Source organism: Lucilia cuprina, chromosome 6 (genome assembly GCF_022045245.1).
Source record: "Lucilia cuprina isolate Lc7/37 chromosome 6, ASM2204524v1, whole genome shotgun sequence".
NCBI classification, from domain to species: domain Eukaryota; kingdom Metazoa; phylum Arthropoda; class Insecta; order Diptera; family Calliphoridae; genus Lucilia; species Lucilia cuprina.
Window position 1 is genome coordinate 55,396,150 of NC_060954.1, and position 10,270 is coordinate 55,406,419.

The following is a 10,270-nucleotide window of genomic DNA, read 5'->3' on the forward strand; positions in this document are numbered from 1 at the left end:
CTAGTCTATAGTCTAGTCTATAGTCTAGTCTATAGTCTCGTCTATAGTCTAGTCTATAGTCTAGTCTATAGTCTCGTCTATAGTCTAGTCTATAGTCTAGTCTATAGTGTAGTCTATAGTCTAGTCTATAGTCTAGTCTATAGTCTAGTCTATAGTCAAGTCTATCCTCTAGTCGAGTCCATCCTCTTCTCGGCAATTCAACAATATTCGCTTCTGACGTTATTATAAAAACTAGACTTTTGCTAAACTTTTGCATTTGACCATAGTTAAGAATCAAACTTCTGGGATCCTCATTAAATTTCTATTCAAAAGACAAAATCTTATTCTACAGAAATTACTGCAAACACTATGATTTTATAATTTCTTTTACCATTCTCATTAAGATTTGTTTTCAAAGATTTCATTTGAAAATATCTATGCAGACAGCAGTCAATAATTTATCATCATGCCCGTCCGTCCATCTATCTGTCTGTCTTGCCAACTCTAACGAATGGCCGGCCACTTGTATATCTGAATACATTGGCAAACAATAGACCCTGATTTCACACATGTATACGATGAAAAAAAGCACACACACACGCACACACTTTCTAGCAAACATAGAAATAAAATGCAGTAAAACATTGATGGAAACATGAAAACATAAATATGCATTAACCCATCAACCATAATCATAATAACATTAATTCCATGGAAAAATCATGCCTGGCTAGTCATGTTGTGTTGTGTTTGTTTGTTTTTGTTGTTGTACTATTAAGTTTTCTTCTTCATTTTCTTCTTGTTGTTGTCTTTATATATGGATGTATGTAAGTATGTATGTATGTATGTATGCATGTATGTATGTAATTTTTTTTGTAGTTTTTGTTTATTAGTTTGGTTGTTCTTAGTACGATGCAATTAACGGAAGTTCGTTCCGTTCCACTTGGAAAATCTGCAAACCTAGAAATAATAACAAGAACAGCAACAACTACATTTTAAATAAATAAATGAACTGCTACTAGTATGGAAACTAAACTAAAATCCAACAACAAAGAACATAAATTGAAATTGATAATAAACAAAGTCAGCTGAGTTCAAATGCATGCGCATTTTCTATGTTTTATATGATTTCTCATTAGTAAAACTTTATGTTTATGCATGTATTGGTTCTCTCACTCTCTTTCTTGTTGGCTCTTGTACTGTTTTCTTCACTCCCACTTTGTTTCTTGTATGTTTGGTGAGGGGGTGTTATGGTGAGTTCGTAAACAATTTAATGTTTCGTTTTTCTTTGTGTATTCCATATTCACATTGTTTCTGTTTTTTATTTGTTTTAGATTTTGCCATAAATTCATTCATATTTTTATCGTGTGTACCCTACAGTTTAAGTTTTATTCATTTAGCTCTTTTATTCTATAAGCCACTTTTGATTCGTAGATCAATAAATCCTCGGCATAATTGACATATTAGTTGGATATGGTGAAATTTGTATAAGCTTCCTAATCACATGCTCAGGCATCAAACTTTTAAACTTGGAATACAATCTTTTAAAGACCTAATGTAAACTCGGATTTTTTTGTATAAGAGCTCTCTATAGAGCTCCTACTCGGTTATTAACGACTTTGGTTATAAGCACATGTTAAAATAGCTAATCATCTGAACGCTCGGTGGCTAGCGGTAACCCTAAATAGTAGGTTAAAAAGCTCCACCGAACATTTCAACTATGACGAGGGTTACAACCCTGAATCAAATTAGATAGTAATAACAACGCTATCATAACTAATACTAACATGGATGAAGTAGAGCAAATGGTGTAAGAGTTGACTGAAAGCAGAGCTTAGCTTTTGACCACATAAAGAATGTGATGTTCCATATTGGATCAATACTAAAGAATTCCAAAAGATATAACGCATTCTCTTGCAAATTTCGGAAACCCAGAAAATGAAAGAGTTCCACGTCTTTCGGAAACAGAATGTCAAGTCGAATATTCTACAAGTGGGAATGAAGCCTTTACAAACGTAAAAGAAGAAATAAGACATTATGTTTTACCTTACCGACGGCTTAATTTTGTAACAACCTCAAGAAAAGCTCTGGAGTTCCAAGAGTTTTATGTCTTTCGAAAACGGAGTGTAAATACGAAAATTCTGCAGGTGGGAAATACAAAGCCAAATCAATCAACTTCTAAAGTTGTCTGAATAAAGCTTTTAGAAACGTAAAAGAAATAGGTAAGACGTTAAGTTTTACCTTATCGTCGGCTTTACCCTCAAACCAAGTTCTGGAAATATTGCTTCCAATCGAAACATATACATCTAAGATACGAGGTGGTAAATACAACCGAGCAGCTTTTATCTTAAGGAGAATTAATCAAAAGCGGTTACAAAATAAGTCATGATTGCACATGCATACAACGTGGCCGATCGGATTTCAAAACTGGATTTTTAGGACCTATAGGAGATCGTAAAAAACAAAATATTGGAGCAAACCTCTGGATAAATTTGTTATGAAACTGAAGACCCTAAACTGAAAGACAAATCAGGTCTTCGAAATTACATTGATACTCAATAAACCGATATATGCTATAGTTTACAGTTGAAAGCATATCATCATATAAGCAACAGATTAATCGGATATAATCTGTAATGAAAGGGCGAGCTTGATGAAACTGATATGAGGAATGCTTAATAATCTAAAAAGCTTTCAGGCACAAGTTGTTGTTAGTACAGAATATGTGAAGTGAATTGGAGTTTAAGATTGTTTCTATGGCCATATCGGACTGTAAGAGAATCACTCTGTCAGTGGTAAGCTCAAAATAATATGGACAAAAGGCCATTTGGGAATAATGGGCAACGAATAAATATACTTAAAAGAGAAAGAGGGCTCAATTACAAACGGCCACTTGGAAACGTTGAGTAGGGTGTCTAAAATCCCATGAAGTGAGACCAATGAGCGAGAATGGGAGTTTCCTAAGAATGAATAAGTCCAAGATTAGTATGAGGTTACGTACTCGTAAAGGACACATATAAAAATTTGCGGACACGAATTCTAACGAATGGTTCTTAAACCAACATTCTCTCCGCGCGAATTTGGGTTTTAAACCGCACTCACTACGTGGATCCGGCAAGTTCTGCAGGCAACTGGACATCCGTAGTGTTGGAACTTTGTCGGTCGTTGCCAGGTTTTTGTCAAAATTAGTTAAGGATATCGTTCAGAAACATTGATTGGAGGATTCTAAAAAGGTATGTGAAGTTTCCTACTATGATCGTTTTGTAAGGGTTTTCTATTGTTAGCTTCTTTGAAAAGAATCTCATTCCATTCAACCTGATCAAAAATGTAAGGCACAATTCTAATGAAACAGGCAATACAGACATATAAACTAACATTCTCTCTCTCCGGAAATTGTAAACCATAACCACAGTCGATTCCGGGTCCTGCAGGGACCATTTGTAGTGCCAGATTATATGGCATTCAGGTTCGATCGCATGTTAAATCATTCCAAAGAAATACAACGAATATATTTGGCATCACCAGTTTATAGTCCTGGTAGACTAGAGGTATTGATAGGACCTCTTTTCTCCGTGATATCGCAATTATATTAAGATGGACATTTGGGATCACAAGTTTTTAGTCCCGGCAGGCTAGTGGTAGGACCTTTTTTCTCCGGAATATTGCAATAATATTAAGATGAAGATTTCAAACAAAGTAACCTTTTCCCGGCGGAAAAGATCTGGTAAACAATCAGACCATGAATCAAGAATGAATCTGAACTTACATATTGAAATAGAAAAGAGTTAGCGGCTTTCTTAGCCAAGAGAAGACTCTAGAGCGATCCCTGATCAATTCTAGTGTAGCATATAACGTAATTAACCTAATGGGCAGTTTTCCGGTGGACCAACTCATTAAAGCAAAAGAGATAGCGTTTTCAATTTTTCCAAATTTCATTGAAGTTAAGCTAATTCATTCCCTGATCAATAAGTGATCTTAACTTTAGTTGGTATGATTGTAGTGCAACTTTCAGTGCGACTTTCTGCTTACATTTTCATTAAGTTATACTTTTAGTTGAGAAATAAATGGAATAGAACGAAGAAGAATCAAAACATAACATATGAATTGTTTTTGACAGTCGATGTTGTATGTATGGCGGACTGATGAACTACTTGCCATATGGTTGGCCATACGAGTGCTGCTTACTCTCTTTTGTTAAGTGTTGTAGTAGTTGCTGTTGTTGTTGTTGTTGTGCCGGTCTTAAGTGTAGCCATGCGAACCGAACAGCAACAACAACATTCAGCCAGCCAGCCAAGCAGCCATCCATCTCCATTTAGCACGTTCATACAAAACAAAATAATTCAAAAGCAATTCTTTTCTTCTTTTCGATTTACTTTGCTTTCAAATTGTTTTTCTTTTACAGCTTTTTTTCTTGTGTTTTATTTATTTTCATTTAGCAGAAATTGAAGTTGTGTTTCATTATTTAATGTTTTCTTTTTTGTTATTTTTATTTTATAGCGAACTGTGTTGCGCGTTGGGTTGTGTTCGTTGTTGTTTTCAATAAGTTGGGCCGTGTTGTGTGTTGTTGTCTATGGTTGGTTTTTCTTGTGTCAGTATTTGTCGTGAGTTCAGACGGTTTGGATGTTTAAAAACGGGGGTTTTTACTAGCGCCGCTCGTTCTTGCTTTTGAATCTTGTTGTGTTTTTTTTTTAAGTTTTTTATTTATTTCCACAAATAAAAAACATAATAAATATGTAATTTTAAAGCTTCTGAAATAGAAGAAGTTGGAAAAAAACATCTTAAATTAACTAACTAAAGCTTGTTATTTGTTAAAAGAAACCAAAAAACATAAATTTCTATATAATTTGCTAAAGAAAATTTGAGAAAATATTTTGTTCAATTAAAAGTTTTTGTAAACAAATTACAGCTTTTTTTATAACGAATTGACAGCTGTCATTTTATGGGTGTTTTGTTAAAAATTTCTTGTTTATTACACAAATGCCGGTAATTTTTTTTTTGTTGTTGTTAAAGTGTAAGAGTGTGAGTGTTTTTGTAAAAAACAAAATTATACCAAGAAGTTTAAAATCTAAATATTTACTAATCTGTCAAAGTTTTTGGATCTAGAACAACAATAACAAATAACCAACCTACTCAAAGTGTTAAAAGAAAAGTTCTTAAATAAATAATAAAAAATTTTTATAACAAAAAGTGGGTTAACAGTGAATTTAACAAAAAAAAGTTTAAAACAAAAAGAATCAAATTTAAAAAAAAATTCAAAATAAAGTTTTGAAAAAAACTAAAATTTAAAAAAAAAAATTTAAAAAAATCTTGTTTAACGATCTTAAACAAAAAATTATAAAAATTTCTTCAAAATCCTTAAAATCAAACAAAATCTAAAGAATTTTCCATAGAAAAAAACGAACTGTCAAACTTGTCAATATTAAAAGAAAAAGTGCTGCCCTACTATTTGGCCAAAACTTATTATTTTACAGAAAAAGTTCAAAATTTCTTTAAAATCAAACAAAATCTAAAGAATTTTCCAACGAAAAAAACGATTAGTCAAACTTGTCAATATTATTTTTTTTTTAACAAAACAAGTGTTGCCAACTATTTGGCCAAAACTTATTTTTTTTGCAGAAAAAGTTTAAAATTTCTTAAAAATCATTAAAATCAAACAAAATCTAAAGAATTTTCTTAAGAAAAAACTATCTGTCAAACTTGCCAACTGTAAATTGTTTAACAAAAAAAGTGTTGCCAACTATTTGGCCCAAACTTATTTTTTGCAAAAGTATAAAAGTTTCTTTAAAATCATACAATTTAAACAAAATCTAAACAATTTTCAAACTATCAAATTTATCAATATTAAATTTTTTTTAACAAAAAAAGTGTTGCCAACTATTTGGCCTCAAAAAATATTAAATATTTTCCTTTAAAAAATTAAATTAAATAAATCAAAATACGTACTTAAACTTAAATCGCTTATGTTTAACAATTTCCAAAATTTTTAAATAAAAACAAAGTGTTGCCAACTTAAAAAAGCTATATATATACAAAAAATTTCTTTTTGCAACTAAAAATTTTAAGAAAATATAAAAATTTTTATAGAAAATTTTCCAAAATAAAACATTTTCTTTAAAACTAAAGATTGGCAATAATAAAACAAAGTGTTGCCAAGTAATTGGCTGGAAAATTTGAAAAATTAAAAAAAAACAAACTAAAATACGTAAATCATTATTAAAAGTAATATTAAATAAAATTTCAAAAAAATCACAAATATTTTAAACTTAAATTAAAGTGTTGCCAACTTAAGTTAATATGCAAGACAACAAAATTTGACAAAAATTATTAAAATATAAATTAATAAACCTTTTAAGGGCTTTATAACAAATTAAAAAAATTTTAAATAAATTATGATATAAATAAAAAATTTAAAACAAAATTTTCAAAAAAAAAATTAAACAAATATTAAATTTTGAAAAACTTGCTGTTATCCCCTTTAAATTTTTTAAAATTCTTAAAAAATAAAGAAATTAATTGAAAATCTCTAAATTTCCAAAAAGTAAAAAGTCAAAACCATCAATCAATCAAAATAAAAAAGGGAGTTTTATATGGATTAGCAGTTTTTAATCATATCGATCTATAAGGTAAATATACAATTTATTGTTTATTTTAGATAAAATGTTTAACAAATTGGTCTCAGATTTCGTAAACATAGGGTCTCACCGAAAAAAGTTTTTCCTGAACAAATTGTTGCAAGAGAAATCTTAAAATGTTCTTTAGTTTTAAAAATTTTGAAAAAGTACATAACGGATTATTGTGAGATTTATTCGGATTAGATTAAACTATGAAATAGCTCTCAAACTTCCTCAAGAAATGTTAAAAAAGTACTTTTTCTTTTCGAGTTTAAAGTACTATCCCGACATATCCAAATATATAAATCAATTCGCCTATTTATGAATATATATTTCAGACATTAATGAGTTAACCTGGACTTTATGCAATAAAGTTCTGCTTGTCAACTTTCTGATGTTTCCCAGATATCAAATTTTAAATCAATTTAGCTATGTTGAAATTAAGTTTGTTAATGTATTAAAATTTGAACAAGTTCGTGTCTTTGATACAGGAGAACAATCTTAATCGAAGGCCTTAACTTTCTCTAGTTCCCACATAACTAAAAGTTACAAGTTTTTAAATCAACTTCTCTTATGGTCTTTCGCATCGATTCAAATAGTTTTAATAGGATTCTTTCTTAGTCCATTAAAAGAAACTGGAACTATAACGAAAAAAATTTAGATGTTAAAATTTTAGTTTAGTTGGCCATAAGTCGTTTGCAATGGAAGCAGTTCTTCTGCCTGATAGTTGAAGTTAACTTTATGGTAGGTCCCGGTATACTAGCGATATACTAGATATCTATAAATATGTTTATCTTCTCTTTTACTTTTTATAATAGATCTACATTTGTCAATGTCTGTCCAGAAGATTCCCGATAGATATCTTGAAATAATCTTTAGGGAATCAAATCAGATTAGAAGTTTTCTTTTGTAAATCTGCAAAATTGGCTCAACAGTTTCATTAGGGATTGTTTGCAAAAGCAAAGATGGATACACATGATAGTTCACATTAACTTTGCGAGGCCTTCGATATCAAATTCTTATCTAATTTAGCAATTTACGTATTTAAATAAAATCCTGATCTATAGGATTTGATTTGAAAACCTGCAAAATCAGTTCTGTAATAGAATTTATCAGGCTGGTTCATTTTTTCATTAGTTTTAATTGGGATAATTTGCAAAAAGGGTGGGTCCACCTAATATTGAAAATTGTTAAAACTGATTTAGCTAAAATCAAAAATATTGAATTAATCTATTAGCCATAGGTTCGAAATCGTTCCAGCATTTCCAGCGCTTAGTCCCAGAGTCAATCCTTTGTAGGGTACTTGCAACAGCACCGATCTTACCCCGAAATATAGACTTCACCGTGTATCAGTCGTTTAATCTCACTGTTCCCGCGAATTTTGGTTTAAATCATAGCCACAAGGTGGATCCCAAAGGAACTTAGACCAACTAACCACTGGCCATCCTTAGTACCCGATTATGTGGGTCTCTGGTTCAGATATCTTACAATATGTCAAATCTTTCCAAAGAATATCCGAGGAGTGAATTGAATTAATCTATTAGTCAAGTGTTTGAAAACTCATTTCCAGCGCTTAGTCCAGAGTCAATTATCTGTGGTATACCTGCAACAGCAACGATCTTATCCCGAAATATAGACTTCACCGTGTATCAGACTTTTAACCTCACTGTTCCCGCGAATTTGGTTTTAAACCATAGCCACAAGGTGGATCCCAAAGGAACTTAGACCAACTAACCACTGGCCACCCTTAGTACCCGATTATGTGTTTTTCTGGTTCGTTCCTATGTCAAATCATTCCAAGGAATATCAAGGGTTCGAAAACTCATTTCCAGCGCTTAGTACCTCTGTGGGGTACTTGTAAAAGCACCGAACCTTTCCCGAAATCTTCACCGTGTATCAGTCTTTTAACCTCAACTCACTGTTCACGCGAATTTGGATTTAAACCATAGCCACTACTTGGATCCCAAAGAAATTTCAACCAACTGGAGATAGTCTTGTGGGCAACTGACCACCTGTAGTACCCGATTATGTTGTTGTCTGATTGGACCTAATGTCAAATCATTCTATGGAATGTCCGAGGAGTGAACTGGCATCATCAGTTTATAGTCCCTCCAGACTATAGGTTTCGTTAGCACAACTCTTCCCCGAAATATAGCAATAACACTAAAATGGGTTATTTTATCAAGGTAACATGCCCCCGAGAGGAAGACAAGACTCGAAAATAGAAATCTAAATATGTATTGGTAATATGTATATCAAATGAAAGGTAATGAAAAGACCTTTTCAATGAAATTATCAAAACTTTACAAAAGCCCTTATAACTTAAAATTAATTTATAAATTATGTTTAACATTATCGACAACTAATATTTAAACAAATTTTGCAAAAATTTTGCAATGTTAAAGGGTAAAACAGCAGAAAAAAGAAAACCATAACAAGTCAAAGTAGCAACTCAAGTTAACAAACAATAACAAAAGGTGGCAAAGTCACAATCATTATGCTGACAGCTTTACAATGTCGTTTTTTTGTGTCTTTTTAAGAAAATTCAATAAACGTATTAATCTATTGTAACGGCAAAAAAATGTATTTAAAGTACATTTACAATAAATGTCTATCTACATATTTTGGGTTTGTGGTTTAAAACCAAAATTTTGGGAAAAACTGTAAAACATTGCTTGCAGTTACACCTCTCAACCACGTTTTTTCAAATATTTTTTTCATTATTTGTTTGTTTATTTTATGTTTTACGTCAGACACACCTATTTGTAATGATTTAATTTTTATTTTATTTCATTTTTTTTCGATTTTCAATTATTTATATTTAGAGACATGTCATTTACTTTGCCATAAATTTCTTGAGTGGTAAAAAGTGCCATTTGTTTTGACATTAAGTACCCGATACCTTTTTTTTTGTCATGATAATGACCCTAATCCATTGGCTTAATGTTGAAAGTAATATTTAATTTGTTTTATTGTTTTAAAAACGTATTACTAAGTTTAATTTTTAACGAAATAGAAGCCAGTTGGTTACCTCTGTTTTTGATCCAAATAAGCTGAAATTTAAAATATAAATAGATCTGGAGACGCTGTACAAAAACTATATGTAACAAGTGTGAGCTATCTCTTTTAGTGCCAGAGATCTTTAGATTTATATTTTTGCTTACTTTTATACTCTATCGAACTTTTTTGGTTTCTTTGGTGTGGAGGACCTACGGAGGATTGTTTGATATATTTTCCCATTAAATCTTGAATAAAATAACAATAACTTTTTTTAAAGTCATCTAGTTTCCAAAGTTGTCACTTGTAAAAAATTAGGTTTGTTCCAAGTTTAATGTTAAGATAACTCGAAAAAGGGTGAATATATAAAAGGTCTTAAAACATTTTTTTAAAGTGAATGGTATGGTCTTCCAAATGACATAAAACATTTTTGAAACAAAGTTGTTTTTGTGTCTTTATCACATGTTTGACCTTGACGGATATCATGTCAAACTTCAGGGACATGATAGCTCGAATACTTTTAGGTTTTGTTGTAGTTCTGTTCAAGTTCTGTTTAAGTTCTGTTCTAGTTTTGCTTTAGTTCTGTTCTATTTCTGTTCTAGTTCTGTTCTAGTTCTGTTCTAGTTCTGTTCTAGTTCTGTTCTAGTTCTGTTCTAGTTCTGTTCTAGTTCTGTTCTAGTTCT